The following is an 18,488-nucleotide window of genomic DNA, read 5'->3' on the forward strand; positions in this document are numbered from 1 at the left end:
CAGTTAAGAGCACTGGCTGCTCTTGTAGAGGACCTGAGTTCAGTTCCCAGCACCCACATGTTGGCTCACAACCATCTGTAACTCCAGCTCTGACACCTTCTGGGTTACGTGGGTACCTATACATATAAGAGAAATTTAAATAAATAAAAGTGAATAAAAGTTACATTATTTTTTTTTAAATACATCAGTGTGAAGACTGATTGTCCTTTTGGTCTATGAGCCTCCTGATATTAAGGAAAATTAAGAATTCTTGCTGAGTATGGTGGGACAAATATGTAATTCTAGCACTTGAGAAGTAGGAGAATCAGTATTTCAAGGCCATCCTTAGCTACATAGCAAACTGGAGGCTAGCCTGGGCTGCATGAAACTATGTATCAAAAAAAAAATCTTTAGAAGTCCACTGTGTTAGTAATTGTACCACAGAGCAAACTTTTAACAGTAAAAGAAACCTTTCCCAGCAATCCAGAGCAGGAGCTATGGAAGACAGTGGGGCCCTTCCTAGACTAAAGATCCTGGGCCCAATGGAGAAACCTCCATGGCCAAGATAAATAGTCTTATCAACACTTACCCAATAGTGTCCCAGAATAGCAATGTCCAGGGAATGCTTCTGTTTGTCCATCTGAACGACCTATTTTGCATGATGGGTAGAGATGGCTATGTGTATGTTAAAGTCACAGTTCACAGTCCTTGGAGAAATTCTGCCTAATTTGATGGAAAGGACTCGCCTACTGGAAGTCCTGGTCATGGAGCTGAAGTCAATCATAATTATTGATCAACAGTTTAGGCCAGGCCTACAGGAAAGCAATGTGGATATCTGGCTCACTAATGTGAGCCCATGTGACTCCCCATTTCCTAGCTGTATGCCTCCTGGGCTCAGCCTGGACCAGTTGCATTACATGGCTGTCTGTCAACAGGAAGACTGCAATTATGTGCAATCTAGTGGCAGGCCTAATAACCGCCATAATTTCCAAGCAGTGATGAATGTAATGATATTTTGAGATATCTGCAACAATGAGATGAGATATGGAAATACACATGATTTGCACTGTCGACAATGTCTCCCACCCTGCTAATGTCTGCAGCTGCTTGTCCACATTCCTCATTGAAAGAAATGCTAGATTCCCAGTCAAGGCCCAAGAAAACAAGGCTTCACTTCTGACAGTCAGTTCCACAGGGTCATGAGCTTAGGTTGTGTGGACTCAGTTTGGGACACTTGCTCCAAACACTTGGTGCATGTGGAACCATCCAGGAGAGGATGTGGTGGGGCATTTCCAGGTGAGGCATGACCAAGCACCTGTTAGCCCAGGCTAGGATAAAGACAGGTGAAACACCTGTTAGCCCAGGCTAGGATACAGAAAGATCAGAGAGGTGATTCTACCCAAATCTGGCTTAGCAAAGCGGTGCATTTACTGAGCTTACTCCCAGGATGAGGGTAAAGACAAATGCATGGCTGGTGAAAGCCAGGTCCCTGGAGCCCCCTGGACAACTCAAGGCTGGTCTAGCTGGAGTCCTTCCTCCACAGCACCTGCTAAGGCTCAGATCACCCTGGTGAGGAGTCTTGAAAATCTTTGAATTTTCAGGGAGTTGTTGAAACGTGGGAGATTTTACCTATTTAGGAAGTCTGTACATTTCTTTATGTCCTCAGTCTTATTGGGTGCCTCCAAAGTAGAACGTTTCACTTCTAGGAAACTGTGTCTCAACAAGGTTTGAGAAGGACAGAAAGTATTGTGCCTATGACATCCTTGTGTGTTAGCCCTGCCTGATTTCACCCTAGAGCACCCCTCCTCCTGGCTGGCTTCCCACACATCAAGGCCCAGCACTTCAGTTCTCTCAGACTCCACTGAGGAGACAATCATATGGAATCATATGGCTTTACCATTTAACCACATGGCTAGGAAAAGAGAGATAAACAGTTAGCCGCTTACCTTCCTGCCTATGGTGAAGGAACAACTGTAAGTACCCAACAAGCTATCCCTTCCACAATGAGTGGAGAGTGTGACCAAGCAAAGCCTTTCTGGCCTCTGCACTCAGCTCCAGGTCTATGACCTCTAGGGGCTGGTATCTTTTTCCAAATGCACTAGAATCCTCCCAGTCCAAGACTATGAACTATGTCCCATCCCACCCACACCCCTAATATACAGGCTGTCCCTAGCAACTTATAAAAGTTTATAGTTTCAGAGGACTACAGTTCATGACCACCATGGTGGGGATGGCAGCAGGCAGGCAGGCATGGTGCTGGAGCAGTAGCTGAGAGCTCACATCTTCATCCCCAAGCACAGGACAGAGCCAGCTGAGAATAGCTTGAGCTTTTGAAAACTCAAAGCACACCCCCTCCAACAAGGCCACACCTCCTGGTCGTTCCCTAATAGTTCCACCAATTAGGAAGCAAGGATTCAAATGTTCGAGCCTGTGGGGGAGGGGCATCCTCATTGCAGCCACTACAGAGACTGAGAGACCTGACATATATCTTTCGGGAACTTAGACTCAGGACAAACTCAGGATTTGAAGCAGAAAAGAGTTTCAGGGGCAGAACTAAGCAGAACTAAGATTTTATTAAGAGAGAGAGAGACTCAAAGAATAAAGGCACACTAAGAGCATTGTGTGGACCTCCCAAGGGAGAGTCCTAATTATCTCAACATTAGTCATTTATGCCGTGTGGTGGCTCAAGTCACAACTCAGAAGGTTGCTAGGCAACGCTTTTCCCCTGTCTCCCTCTTTGATAAGTGAGATTATAAGGTGGCTATAGAACTGCCTAGGAAGGAATTATAATCTGATAAGGTGAAACCGGAAGCCGCTGGGGTGGCGCAGGGGCCTCAGGATGGTCTTTCCCTGTATTGTTTCCCTGGTTAGGAGCTGAAGAGGAGACAGGCCATGAGGAAATTCTAACTATTCTGGACTCCTTGCTCCTGTGGGAGCCTTCAAGAGACTGGAGTGAGGCATTCTCTCCTTTCTCTCCCATAACTTTGCCTGTCTTCCTATCCTTCGACTGAAACACTTTTTATTTAAGAAAAAAAATTTAGATTTATTTATTTTATTTCATGTGCATGAGTGTTTTGCCAGGATGACCTCAGAGGTCAGAGAGGCTGTCAGAGCCCCTGGAGCCGGAGTTGCAGACAGTTGAGAACCAGTATGTGGGTGCTTGGGATCAAACCCAGGTCCTCTGGAAGAGCAGCCAGTGCTCTTAACCACTCAGGGGTGGAGACATGCACGTCACAGTGCATGTGTAGAGAGGTCAGAGGACAACTTACAGAGTTGGTTCTCTCCTTCTACCATGTGATGCTGAGGCTGGAACTCAGGGCATCAGACTTGGCAGCAAGCACCTTTACCCACTGAGCCACCTTGCTGGCCCAGGAGCACTTTTCTCTGTTTTATGGAGTAAGGTTTAGTTACCTCATTCTAGAGTCACAGATGGAAGCCAATGCAAAACCATACAGTTGTTGGAAGTTTGGTTTTTGACAGTCTACACCACCAGAATAAGGTTTGGAGAACAGCACTGCAGCGTATCACCTCTCCTCACTTCCTTGGATTCATTGCTTTGCCCTGGCTCTTAGAACTGTCTTCCCCTTTGGAATATCCCTCCATCAGATCATGTCTGGTCATTAATCCAACATTCAGGAGACTTGAGGGTGGGGACGGAGCTAGGAGAGGTGGGGAATGGGGCTTATTTTCAGCTTGCTAGGGCCCCATTCCTGTTTCTGAGACCTTCATACATCTAACAGTCTATGAATTAAAAAGACCCAAAGATGAGGCCAGAGAGAAGGCTCAGCAGTTAAGAGCACCTGCTGCTCTCACAGAGGTCCCAGGTTCAGCTCCCAGACCTAACATGGTAGCTCATAATCACCTTTAATTCCAGTTCCAGGGAATGTGGTAACTTCTTCTGGCCTCTGCAGACACAAGATGCACACGTGGTACACAGACACACATGCAGGCAAAATACTCATGCACACGAAGTAAAAATAAGTAATTAAAATTTCTTTCAAAGAGCCACAGGCGTACATCCCGAGGAATGGCTGCACATGCTACTGAGAGGTCAAGCTGTGGACCCTCTTTAGGAAGACTCACGGAGCCTGGGACCCTATAAAAGACAAGACAGGTCACGGCCTCACTCCAGGGATGAGAGGTACAGGGCAGGAGAGAGGGGAGGAGACCTGTGACAGCCTGCAAAGCCCCCCACAGGTAACTACCTGCTGCTGCCACTACTCAGGGTCCTGGAAGTCCAGGTCAGAACCACAGAGCAGGATCCCAGAGAAGGCAGGGATGGGGACAGGTCCCAGGAAAGGCTGGGGCAGGGGAGCACTCCAAACGAAGAAGTCTCTCTCTCGTCCACAAGGGGTGGCAGAAATGACCCCATCTCACCGCTAGTGTCCTAAAGTGTGGTTCTGCATCTTAACCTCATCTTAACTCCACGAGGCCCCTACAAACTCCACCTTCCTGGCCCAGTGTCCCCTGCAGTCACAGAGCAGAGTGTCTCATTTTGCTAGAATGTCATCCATTTATCAAAGGATTCGGCCCTTCCTCCCCATTCAGAAGTCATCACCTCTTCCAGTCTCTTCTTAGCTCAGTGTAGGTGACTGAACCTACTGAAATGCCCTCCAGGGTCCCTCTCTCACACCACGCTGCCTCCCACCAGTGTTGTCTGGCATTCCAGACCATCTCCGCCTGTTCCTCCAGAGCTGTGGGACTTAATGTTTATTTTTATTTATTTTATTTATTATGTTATATGGGTGCTTTGCTTGCATGTATGCATGTGTGCCACATGTGAGGCTAGTGCTTTCAGAGGTTACAAGAGACATTGGATCTCCTGGGACTGCAGTTTCAAACAGTTGTGAGGTGCAGGATGGGTGCTGGGAATCAAACCCGGGTCCTCTGCAAGAACAGCCAGTGCTCTGAACCACTGAGCATCTCTCCAGCCCTTGTTTATTTGTTGTTTTGTTTTGTCTTGGAAAGACTTTGATATAGCCCAGGCTGGCCCCAAACTCCATATTATGTGACTGAGGATGACCCTGAACCCCTGATCCTCTGCCCCCACCTCCCAGGCAAACATTGGATCACAGATGTGCCAGCAAACCCAGTATGTGATGCTGGAGATCAAACCTAGGGCCTTGTGCATGCGAGACAAGCACTCTGCTAACTGAGATACACCCCAGATCCTATCCACTTAGTCTGTTTTGAAAAGAAGGAACTGACTCACGTGAACTGGATCACACAGCCCAATGGTAAGCATCCAGAGTGTGGTGCAGGTAAACATGCTGGGAGGGATTTGACGAGTCAGAGATCCCACAGAAAGCCTGCAATGGAGAAAGATGGACCAGAAGCTGATCCACAAAGTAAGAAGGATCTTCAAATCTTCAAATCCTCTCTCTCTCTCTCTCTCTCTCTCTCTCTCTCTCTCTCTCTCTCTCTGATAGGATCTCACTATGTAGCCCTAGCTGTCCTGGATCTCTCTGTGTAGACCATCCTGGCCTCGAACTCCCTGAGTGATGGGATGAAGGTATGTAATCCTCCCAGCTCAAATCATCTATTCCTATAGCCTGGTGGTCCCATCAACTCTGTTAAACTCACAGCCAGGATACCCTCTCTTCTGTCTGGCCATCGCCTTCTCCGTGTGTGTGTGTGTGTGTGTGTGTGTGTGTGTGTGTGTGTGTGTGCGCACGCGCGCGCGTGTGGTGGGGGGTCTTTGTCTGTATCTGTCTGTGTGTCTGTGTATGAATGCATATAAAAGTACACACATGTAGAAGTCAGAGGAGAACCTCAGGTATTATTTCTCAGCAGCTATTTGCCTATTTTTGAAATAGAGTCTCTCACTGGTGTGGACTCACTGATTAAGGCTAGCCTGGCTGACCAGTGAGCCCTAGGGTCTGTGTGTCTCTGCCTCCTCAGTGCTGGGATTACAAGTATGTGAGTATTTTAAGTATGCTTTTCACATGAATACTGGGAATTCACTCAGGTCCTCATGCTTTTGTGGCAAGCAGCTTAGCAATCAAGCTATCACCAAGTCCTCCTCTAGTGAATTCTGTCAAGAATACACATTGCGGGGCTGGAGGATGACTGGGTGATTAAGAGCATCTTAACTGCAGAGGACCTGGTTTGGATCCTAGCACCCACATCATGTAGGTAGAGTTTTCCTGCCTGGCCCAGTCATGGCGGCAGCTGGTGGTGTCTCTCCATCCAGCCTTCCATTTCCCACAATTCTCCTCCTCTTTGTCCTGCCTACCCTATCCTTCCTGCCTGGCTACTGGCCAATCAGCACTTTATTTATTTTAACCAATCAGAGCAATACATTTGACATACAGACCATCCCACAGCAACATCAGGTGCCTGTAACTTCAGTTCCATAGCATTTGATGCCCTCTTCTGGCCTCTGTGGGCACCTGCACTCAAGTACACAACACACACATGTAAAAATAATAGACATTGAGATGTGAGCATGACCTGCAGCACCATCTGTCACTCTATTGATCACCAGAATTGACTGAGCTCACTGGCTGGCTATGCAGACATCCTTTTCTCTGTCACCAAACCTCATGTGCCCATCCCAAAGCTGTGCACTTGGTTGAAAAGAATGATCGTCCCTGCTAGAAGAGGACCATTCTTCAGGATACACACACACACATACACACACACACACACACACACACACACACACACACACGTCATAAATATAACTTTTAAAACTTAAAAAAAAAAAGTAACTGTCACAATATAATACAAGATAACATAATACTCAGCAGAGAGAAAACACTTAATAAGTAGCAGTTGGCATCTTCTAATGTGGCCTACATCAGGCTCCCCAAAGGCAAAGCCGGGGTCCAATATGTTCATTTTCCTGAAGGCTCTAAGCAGTGTTAGCTGAAATGACTTGGGCTTAGGGATGCTTGCAGACTTCCCCAAAGACTCTGCTCCAGGGGTGGGAGGAGCCCAGAATGATAGACAAGGAGACAGTGAGACTTCAGTCTCAGCTGGTGAGGGGTGGTAGCCACGAGGGTGATGGCTGATCTCTGCACGTGTCTCTCCTCCCTCCAAACCCTAGGACACCCCACCTCAGCCCTCCCTGGCTCTGCCTGGCTCTTCCCCTTTTTGTCCCCAAGGCACTCCTTTCTAAGAGATGGGACAACTCCTGACACAGCCTCCAGAGCCACACAAACGGAAGCACCAGGGGCACAACACAAGACGAAACAAGCTGAGGAAGCACCATGTGCTTCTTGCTGCCAGCCAGGGCCAGGGGGGTGGGGCTCTCTCTCCAGTCTCTGCTTCCCCGTCTCTGGCCTCATATTTCTGAACATGTCCAAATGCAGTTTATCCCAGCAAACCAAGTTATACAGAAAAACACTCACACTCTTAAACTGACAGCGTGATTTACCTCTGTAAAGAGCCCTTCAAGTCTAAGAATTACACACGCTTCAAATATCTACTTAAAGAAAGAAGGATTTGAAGAGCTCCAGCACTCACCAATGCTTTCCTGCTCTAGGTTGACCTTCAAATGTTAAGTCCTGTCCACAAGACAGTGTAGCCCATGGAGAGAGCTTTGGAACTGAGAATGCAGCAACATGTCCTTTGAGTCTAACCACCACGCCCTCCAGCCCCATCACCTTCTTCAACTGCTGCTGACCTCTAAGGACCAGAGGCCTCCGGTGTGCAGAGACAGCAGCTGGTGAGGTGTTCCAAGGGCAAGCATGAGGGCCTGCTTTCCTTTACCAACAGCCACCTGAAAGCTGGGCCCAGGGCTAGAGAAGTGGTTTATCAGTTAAGAGCTCAAGCTACTGCCTCCGAGGACCTGGATTTGGTTCCCAGCACCCACATCCAGTGACTCAGTTACCGCCCTGGGAGTTCTATGCTCATGATGTAATCATCTCCTAAAAACCAATCACTTTGAGGATTCGGACGTCACATAGAGATGGTAGGGGCGAAAGGATCACTCACTGACTTAGACCACAGCGTCTGGTGACCTGAGGTCCAAGAGCTTAAGGACAGATGTTTACATCACAGGAACCCAATGTAGTGTTGTCAACAGACCCAGCATAGAGTCCAGGAAGATGGCTTAGATGAAGGCCCAAAATCAATCCTAGGAAGGGACTAAAAAGCCAGGTGTGAGCCTGGCATGGTGGCACACACCTTTAACCCCAGCACTCAGGAGGCAGAGGCAAGAAGAGCTTTATGAGTTTAAGACCAGCCTGGTCTACATAGTAAGTTCTAGGACAGCAGGGCTACATAAAGAGACTTTATCTCAAAATAAATAAACAACAAAAACCCAGATGTGGGTGCGCACAACTGTAATGGCAGCACTCCCATGGGAAGATGGGAAACTGAGGCAGGAAAATCATCTGGAAGCTCACTGGCCAGCCTTCCTGGAGTATCAGCAGAGCAGCAGAAATAGAGAGACTCTGCCTCAGCAAGGAAAGAGGTGGAAAATGACTCCGGAAGTGTCCTGTGACCTCCACAAGTTCACCATGGCATGTGCATGCCTGCACACACACACACACACACACACACACACACACACACACACACACACACACAGTGGGGGAGCATGTTAAATAACGAATGAATGAATGAATGAATGCATGTTCACAGCATGTATACAATAGTCCTAGATCATCCTCATCTCATATTCTTCCCCCCCCCCTTTTTTTTTGAGACACGATGTACCCCTGGCTGTCCTGGAACTTGCTATCCTCAGGCTAGCCTCAAACTCATGAGATCCATCTGCCTCTATCCACCAAGTACTGGAGTTAAAGACGTGCATCACCACCCACCCAGCTTCTGTCTAGTATTCAAGCCCTGCTTTCCCCACTAGCCAGCTGAGTCCTGGAGTGAGTTACCTGCCTTCTCTCGGCCTTAGAATCCTGTCTGTAAAATGGGTGGTGAGAACTCTAGTGTCTCACTGCCTATTTCCACAAGGATACGACACAAGGGATCCACAGAAGAGCTGCTCGGCAATGTCGTAGTTATGGTCATTCCATGATTCCAGAATGAACTCCCTTGGACCAGTGTCTAAGCCCACAGGTCCCTGTCAGCACGTGATCCACCTCCATTGCTGAGATAGGTCTCCCAGTTCACTCCAGCTGACACACACCTTGAGAAATTCACACTGGGAATATTGCTGTTTGTAGATTGTTTGTGTAGCGTGCACAAAGGGCTGGGTTCCATCCCCAGAGCTGCACAAAACCAGGTGTGCTGCCACATGCCTGCTGCACTACCACTTAGGAGGCAGAGCCAGAACACAACAGGAGCAGGAGTTCAAGGTCATCCCCGGCCACGTGAGAGTCCATCTCAAAATAAAAATCAGGAGAGAAATGCATGCTGGACTCCCACTGGCCTCTCGTAATCCTGCCCATGTCTCAGCAGTCCCCTGTTCTGTGTCTTCACTCATTTCCAGTGTTGAGAGCGAGAATGCTGGCCAGGACCCATACACCTACACAGTTCTCCAGTTCCTAGAAGGGGGGCCCACAAGGCCGGGGCAGTAATGAGATGGAAGATTTGGACTAATCCTGACCCAAATGAGGCCCTAATTCCTGCTGTAAACATCTGTCAGCTGCCAGTTAACAGTTCCTGCAGCCGGAGCTCGGGGGCTGGAGAGGGCCTCAGCACTGCAGAAGCCATTGGGCCTGTACCTGGGGTGTTGTTTTTCTTCCTCGTCCTCGGTTTTTCTGCTTTTGGAATGTGGATATAAACTTTATAGAGGGGCCTGGGCTCTGTTCACACCGGGTGCTAATAACCCACAGCTGAAAGCAGAGGGTGCAGAGGAAAGTGGGGAGCGTGGGGCCCCGAAGGCTGCAGTCACCAGGATGGGGGCTCTGAGTGAGGGGACCGGGAGGATGTTTAATATTGAATTTGCTTCTTTTTTTTTTTTTAATGTGGAAAGTTTTAGACACAAGCTGGCCCCTGTGTTTAAGTCATTAAAACATCTTTAAGCATTTCTGGTTTGAGTCTGTTCTACAGCCGACCCGGTTCCTGGAACATATTTTATTTTTCTTTTAAGTTGGTAAAAGCAGAGGGGAGGGGGTGGGGCAGCAAGGGGATGCATGTCCAACAGATTTTGTTGCTTCTTGTCCCTAGGCTGGGGTAGAGCGCAGAGGGGAGCACAAGGCTCTTGGTGCCTGGTGGTCAAGTCCCAGGAAGCCCGATCTGGCCTCTTAGGACCCATGCACTTGCTGATACCCTGTACTTTCTGTTGGGGCCAACGGGGCACTCAGTACTCACTATGTTGAGGGAGGAGGATGCACAGGATGGGAGCTGGATGGCCGGTGCAGAGTCCCAGTAGAGGGGCCGCAACCCTGCTCTGTCCACACTCACTGCAAAGCCCTGACAGTTAAATGTCAACTGCTCCCACCTCCCATCTAAGCTGACTGTCTGCCTAGGCATGGCCAGTGACTAATGCAACCAATCCAGGACCAGAAAACACAGAGAGGATGCTAGGGGCTGAGGGGATCCCTGCCATGTCTCCACCCGGAGCACTTGGTGCTTGCATCCTTGACTTTGTCAAGACCAAGCCCCTAGCCACACAGCAGCAACTCTGGAATCTTGAAGGAGGAAGCTTGGAATCTGGGTTCTTGGGTCCTGATGTTTGAGTCGGACTGACAAGAGACACAGCCAGAAATGGCTGTCTGATGTCCCTGCAGGAGCTGGGCTTTCAGAGGAGACACCAGACCTGGAGTGTGGCTGAGACTTAAATGTGCCAAGACTAGAAAGTGGGACAGTCACCTTTGCACCCCTTGCAGCCAGAGGATGGGCACCCCTCCCAGGAAGCAGTGGGGTGTCCAGGAAATGTGGGTTTGGGATGATGCCATGAGGACCTTATCCACCCGGTCCCAGCTGCAGCCCCAGCTCTTCAGGGAAGCCCTCGGCCTGCTACTCAGGCTGTTTGAACAGTGGGGAGGACCACACATCTTAGGTGGGGGCATGGGGAAGTAAAAGGGATGTGCAGTTTCCCGGTTATTTATCACAATGTGGGGGGAAAAGGATGGAGATGTGCCTAAGAGATGATTGTCAGGTTGACAGGCTGGAGGGGATGACAGGACTCTCGGGAGCCTTGCCCTCAGTTGTGAAGGACAGAGTCGCTTTAAGAAAACATGGTCTGCTGGCTGCATGCCTTTAATCCAGTACTCAGGAGGCAGAGGCAGATGGAACTCTGAATTCAAAGCCATCTTCTTCTACATAGTAAGACCCTGTCTCAAAAAAATATATTAATTAAAAAGGAAAGAGTCTGAGAAAGCTCCTTTCCAAGTGACCATCCCTTTTCCCCAGTCAGGCTGAGGACAGCAGGACACCTGGTGGTCTACACTCCCATCACAGTCCTCTGCAGCTTCTAGGCTGCCATAGGATGGGGAAGGTGTTGAGGCAAAGCCAGCTGGTAGTAAGCTAGGGGCAGAGGAACAAGCGAGCTGCCCTTACAGGACCTAAGCTAGCTTGTGGAAGAACTAACCAGGACAGGAAAACAAGACTCCATGCCTCCTGACCTGCTGGGCACCTTGGCAACTTTGTAGACACACACCGTGCAGGCTCTGCATCTCCAGGAGCTTTCTCTAGCCAGGATCCTTGCACTGTGGCCAGCATGCCAGCACACTCTTGAAAGATATGTTGTTAAGCACGCCTCCCTTGGTGGGGAGGGGAGTGACCTGTGTTTATTCTTCTTCAGGGAATTCCATCCCTCACAGGACCCTGGGGTAACTCCCCAGCGCCATTGAGGTTGAAAGGATGACACCTCTCCCGTGGGTAGACAGGATGAACTTGACTGCTCTGCAGCATACAGAGGATACCCTGCTGCACCAGATGGGAGAGTCTGGCGGTGCTTCCCAGAAGGACCACACACACCCTCTGAAGGGCAGCATTACCCTCTGTGGGCCCTGCCCAGCAGAACTGCCCAGGGCTCAGGAGACGCAAATAGCTCTGTCTAGTGGACTTGGTTCTATGCAGTAATTTGGCTCTGAAAATTAGTGCCACGGGAACAGCTGAGAGCTGGCAAGGCTGGTGGCCCTGGGGGTCAGCGTCTGTCAGTCCATTTAGATATGCAAAGCCCAGGCACCAGCGCAGCCACCATACTCTAATTGGTATCAACAGTTTGAATGCCATAATTGCTCCTGTCTTGGGAAGTGACATCCAGGTCTGGGTGGCATGAATCCTGCAGCTCTTCCCTGAAGGTCTCTAGGCCATGGACTCCCAGCTCCTCCACTCCTTTCCCTATGAAAAAGGGAAGAATATAAGGACTCAGAAGGCCCTTCCCTCATGCATCTTAGGAAAGGATCTGGCAGGCTCAGGCCTGCGGGTCTTCACCCACGGCCCCAGCATCTCCCCCATAATTAGACTCACAGTCAAAATTACCTTCACAGTCCTTATCTTGGCTGATCTTCACTGTAGCCGGTGAAGTCCATATTATTAAACCCTCCTTTACAGATAAAAAAAAAAAAAATTTAAATGAGTTTGGGGGTGGGGTGCAATTCTATCTAGTATCTGGTGAGAGACAGCCAGATAGAAAGCTACAACCTGGTCCCCTCGAGCCTGCAGCAGATGGGAATTGGTCATATGCACTCGGCATCCTGATTGTGAGATGCCCGTGACCTTGGAGGTGGTCACTTGAGGATAGCCATGCATGCTATCAAGTCTTAAAGCTTTGGAGAGAGAGAGGGGGCACTCTGGGCACCGAAAGCAGGGCTGGGAGAGTCTTTGCTGCAGGGTGGTCCATAGGACATTTAACCCTGACTTCTACCCACCAGCTGCTAATAGCTCCTGCATCCAGCCCTTCCCCAGATGCAAATGCCAAAGTGTCTCCAGGAACTGCAAACGTCCTTGGGAAGGAAGTCAACAGTTGAGAGCTCCTAGTTCAAATGGACTCGGGGAAGAGCCGTGCTAGACAAGTGCTCTACTCTTGAGTCTGGCAAAAGAGATGCTACAAGCAAAGATGAGGAAGGTGGGGGCTACAGAGATGGCCCAGCAACTAGTAGTGCTGCTGTCCTGCAGAGGACCTGAGATTGGTTCCCAGCATCCACTGAGGCAGCTCACAGCTCCCCATAACACCAGCTTCAGGGAATCCAATGCTCCAGGGGAACCTGCACTCACAATCACATACCCACACAAAGACACGCATACTCCTAATTTAAAAGCGCTTGGGAGGCAGGGGCAGGTGGTGGATCTCAGTAAGTTCGAGACCAGCCTGGTCTACAAAGCGAGTTCCAGGCCAGCCAAGGCTGTTACACAGAGAAACGCTGTCTCGAAAATATTTTTTAATTAAAAAAATAAAGAAGTCATCCATGTTTAGTGGTGTACAATTTTAATCTCAGCACTAGGGAGGCAGAGGAAGGTGACTCTCTGTGAATTTGAGGCCAGCCTGGTCTACATATGGAGTACAAGGCCAGCCAGTGCTGCATAGTGAGAACTTGCCTTAAATTAAATAAATGCCCATCTGCCTTTTTGTCAATACCATACACCAGCACACTTAGACCAGTGATAAAAGTTTATACCTGAAATTTTTGATTAAAAGTTTACATTTTAAAAGATTTTTAAATTTTTATGATGTGTATAAGTGTTTTACCCAGATGGATGTAAGAGGAACTGGAGTTATGGGTGGTTGTGAGCCACCCTGTGGCACTGGGAACTGAACCTGGGTCCTCTGCAAGAGCAGCCAGTGCTCTTCACTGCTGAGCCGTCTCTCCGGCCCCAGCTTCCTGTTTCAAAACGGCCTCTCTTACGCTCTGCTCTAAGCCATTACTGCGGTTACTGTCTGGTCCGACATGCAGCGTGTGCCCTTCAATTGGACATCCCAGGCTGAAGAGTACACCCCACCTGATCCCGAGATCCATCTGAAGAATCCTCACATATGCACCATCTTGAGTGGACTCCAGCCAGGCTCCAGAAAGTAGGCTTGTTAGGAGTCCCAGTACTTGAAGCTGCGTCAGTAAGCTTGTGTCGACTTCTGTATCTGCATAGGCTGCAAACAGCAGATTCAAAAATAAACAATGTCACATCTGCAAAGACAAAGTAACAGATACAGGCTTCAAGTCAGTCTCTGCATGGCACAGCTTCTAAAACATAAGAGCCCAGCGTTCCTTCCCCAGGTCCCTGCCCCACCCAACCTCTGCAATTACACAGTCTTTCTGACATCAATTGCTCTTTTTTCTTTCTCTTTAACTTTTATTATTTATTTGTTTTGAGACAAATAATGTCTCACTATGTATCTCTCACTATGCAGGAACTCCCCCATGTAAAACAGGCTGGCCTTGAACTCTCAGAGATCCACCTGCCTCTGCCTCCCAACAGCTGGGATTAAAGGCTTGTGCCACCACCCCTGGCCTGCCAGTTACTTCTGACTTGCTGTTTTATCCATTGGTATTTAGTTGAGTGTTTACTATTGCAATTACAGAGTTAACTACATTTTTTTTTCTAGCCACCAATATTATTTAGCTGTCATATATTTCCATTTTACCATGGTGGACTGTTAAAAATGGCCTTTTTTGAGATATCTAATGCTTTAGAGACCTTATTGGTCTGGAAATGGAATGCTAGGTACAGGATGTTCCAGAGACCACCCCATCCAGATCTCTGGCTGCCCAACACCCAAGGGTCATCAGACTACCCAGTGGGCGGCACGGACCAGTGCTGCAGCCTTCTTCTCTGCTCGGCCCCTTCTAGACCAGCTCGACCCACTGCCTCTCCCCAGCTGTCCTTCCCTGTCACAGTGAGTCACTGTTAGAACAGGGGAAGGAAAACTCAGAGTGACCAAGGTGTCACCTCAGGGCTGTCGTGCTTACAAAGGTCACAGCCTCTTAACAGGACCTCAAAAGCAATCTGTTCAGATTCTCAGCATACAGGAAAAATTGAGACTCTGAGAGACAGGTCTCCACCTAAGGTCACCCATCTAGCTTGCAGGTCATGGTGGAAGTTGAACTCAGCATTCTTGACCTCTGAAAACATTTAGCATAACTGAATAAAGATGGCCTCTTGGTAAAAAAATTTTTTCATCACAAGCTGGTCCTCATGGATATTCTTTCTGGCCAGGAGGGCTATGTGGAGCCCTTGCTAGTCCTAGAGTAGCTAACCTCTACCTTATCCTACCCCACCCCGCCCCACTCCAGCTCTGAACTGCTAATGGAGATATTCTCAGTACACAGTGAGGAGCCAATGGATGGCTGTTTTGGTTTGGTTTGTTCCTGTTTGGTTTTTTGTTTGTTTGCTTGCTTGTTTTTTAAACAGGGTTTCTCTGTGTAACAAACAGCCTTGGCTGTCCTGGAACTCTCTTTGTAGACCAGGATGGCCTTGAACTCACCGAGATCCACCTGCCTCTGCCTCCTGTGTGCTGAGATTAAAGGTGTGCACCACCATGCTCAGCCCTGAGTTTGTTTTGAGGCACCATCTTTGTATAGCCCACACTGGCCTGGAACTCCCTGTCCTACCTCAAGCCCATTATGACATTTTTAAAATACCACTCACTCATCAGACAGGCACTATCGTGGGCCCCTCCTGTGTAGATGACTTGTGCTAGAGAGGGCGGTACAGACATAAGTCAGGGTTACTGCCTTCAAGAGAAAGCAAGCACGCCTTGAAGACAAGGTTGGAGGCTTCTATCATGGAAGCAGAGTTCCTGCTTCGAACTGGGGTGGCCTAGGAGCGCTTCCCAGAGGAAGTGGGACTAGATCCAGGAGGACCGTAGACAGCAGGCAGGGAGGGTTGGTGGTGCCGCTGGCTTTAGAAGATGATAGCAGCCCTCCCCTCCACCGAAATCAAGATCTCTCTCCTTCCACGGAAGGGGGTCTCACTTCGTGGCCCAGGTGGTGTCCAGCTCACAATGCGCCGCCATCATCCCTAGTGCTGGGACGACAGATGTGTGTGTTGCCTACCTTGGCTTTCCTGATGCCAACAGGTCTGAACGCCTCGCACACGGCTGTGGCCTGCCTTCTCTATTAAGTCCCCAGGGTCCCAGCTCCCTTAATTGCTTCCTGTCCCTCCTGCAGTTCAGCATAACTTGAAGCCCTGAATTCAAGCCATCTTTCTTCTTTCTCTCCATCTCTCTCTCCCCTTTGTGTTCCTTCCTCCTTCTGCCCCAGCTTTGTTACTTTCTTTCTCCTGCTCCCGCTAGAGAGGGAAGGAATCCTCCAGACCAGCATGCAGGTGATCTGCAGTCCTGAGGCCCTGACTTGCCCTGGAGAGCCCAGGTGAGCTCCCAGCCAGACCCTTGGCCCGGAGTCTTCGTGGTGGAAAGATTTGCTGTGGAATGGAGACACTGCCCTCTGCTTGGGGGAACGAGGAGGTAAATCTGGGGACCCTTCAAGATATTGAGACCTTCAGCTCTCAGCACCTGTGAGGTCTACTTGTAAGAAGTTCCCTCCCCCACCACCTCCCAGTTTTGCTGCTGAGACGGCTCTGCTCCCATTTCAACCAGCACCAGATCCATTTATAGCATCAATTTTATTTGCTCCAGCCCCAGCTCCCTCCCGGCTCCCCAGGGGCACCCGATCCAGAATGCCAGGCCCTGCTTCCTCTTCTCCTGGAACACGCTGACTCCCTCCCTTGGGCACTGGGGGAGTCGGCAGGATAATAACCTTCGAGAGGAAAACTCTCTTCCCCCTGCCTTCTAATCTGCAGCACTACCAAATTAGAAAAGGCATCAGAAGCCCATCGGGCAGACTGCCTCAGGGATGTCATGCCATTAACCCTGGGCCGCCTCCTGCTGGCGCAGGCAGCCAGAGGATGTGTCAGACCTGCCAACCCTTCCCAGCCCCCTCCATACCTCAGCCTTCTCTTCTCCATCCTTCAGCCTCATTCTCATCTCCCCATCCATTTCCACACCCCTATCCATCACATGATCCCAGTGCCCTGGGCTCCAAGCAGAGCCTGGATCCGGAGGGCATTTGCCACCCTGCGGCTCCTGTAGAGCCTGATCTGAATGGACATACCCACACATGTACACACAGATACCCACATATGTACACACAGATACCCACACATGTGCACACACATACCCACACATACCCACACATGTGCACATACATACCCACACATGTGCACACACATACCCACACATGTACACACAGATACCCACGTATGTACACACACATACCCACTCATGTGCACACATACCCACACATACCCACACATGTGCACATACATACCCACACATGTGCACATACATACCCACACATGTGCACACACATACCCACACATGTGCACACACATACTCTCACACATGTGCACACACATACTCTCACACACACACCAGTTGGCTTCTCTGCCTATACACCCAAGTGAGTATATGCAAAGAGAGGGATGGTAATTGTTCAACTGTATCCACAGCGCCCTGTACCAGACAGGGCACATGTATATGTTCAGTGTGTCTTTACTGAGCATGCATGACTAACAGGTAGTCCTGCTATTCATCAGGCACCAAGCACTAAGCATGCAATCTCTGGTCTATTTATTAATGTGTATTTTTGTTTTGTAAAACAGGATCTCTCATTGTCCAAGCTGGCCTAAAATGCATGGTAATCACTCCACACCCCTGCCTCAGCCTTTCAAGGGCTGGGATTGTAAGAGGGAGCCGCCCACAACCAGGTCCAGTTCTGTTGTTTCTGAAGACAGGATCTCACACCTGTAACCCAGGCTCAGACTTGTGGCAATTTTCTTGCCTCAGCAGCCAAGAGCTGGGAGTACTGTTGTGTTCTGCTCATGACTCCTGTTTTAGAGAAGGAAACTGAGTCCCAGACAGGCTGAATGGTGGTGACTCCTCCAAGATTTTCAGCCTTCTAGTGATGCCAGCCCACCCAGATGGCACCAGTCCCCCAGCTCTTAATTCCATCCTGTGAAGGAAGGGAAAAACTGCTGGTGAGGACACTGAACCTCTGTGCCACCTGTCACCATGCCCTGGAAGCAGAGTCCCTCCTTCTACCTAATGCCAGCGTCAGCAACTGCTAATGCCACTGGAGCAGCACTTCTGTCTTCTCCCAGAGCAGAGTGTGCACCCAGTCCCGACTTCTAGAAGGGCATCTCACCCGGCCCTGGGGCTGCAGCCCTCATCCCAGGACAAAAGCCAAAATCCTCAGCGACGCCCAGGTGCTCACCCCCCATCTCTCTGGTTATGGTCCTGCAACCCCAAGCCTCCTCCTTCACACATACACCCTGAAATCATTCCTGGCATGTAGTACCATTGCAGTATGGCAGAGTTTGCCACCCAGGGACACCCTGTGTGGCTCCTCCAGGGCTGGGCCTAGAGTAAACTCTGAGTACGTGACACTTGGTTATATGATTGGTCTTTCTTGGATAATACCAGTGGCGCCAAAATCAAACTCTGCTCCAGCAGTACCACACTTGCTGTGGGACTCAGCCCAACCCCGAGTCTTCCACTCTCTGTGTACTTTAAATGGCAGGGCTAAATGGATTCTGGGCCATTTTCCTTTGTAAAAATCATGTTTGGTTACAAGTATCAAAAGCAAGCCTTTATGGGGTTAGCATCCAGCACTCTCCTTTTCCAACCCGGCTAATGTTTGTCTAGTAAAACAAGAAAT

At 49.4% G+C, this 18,488-nt stretch overlaps 1 long non-coding RNA gene across 1 annotated transcript; it reads right to left on the reverse strand.

Annotated features, from left to right (window-relative positions):
• Positions 1-11,170: 11,170 nt before the first annotated feature.
• LOC118570108 lies at positions 11,171-13,915 on the reverse strand. The gene is made up of 3 exons (XR_004943120.1): positions 13,777-13,915; positions 12,319-12,382; positions 11,171-12,177 (listed from the first exon to the last, which is right to left on the reverse strand). It is a non-coding gene; the product is annotated as an uncharacterized LOC118570108 (long non-coding RNA).
• Between the last annotated feature and the right edge of the window lie 4,573 nt (positions 13,916-18,488).

Source organism: Onychomys torridus, chromosome 18 (genome assembly GCF_903995425.1).
Source record: "Onychomys torridus chromosome 18, mOncTor1.1, whole genome shotgun sequence".
Lineage (NCBI taxonomy): Eukaryota > Metazoa > Chordata > Mammalia > Rodentia > Cricetidae > Onychomys > Onychomys torridus.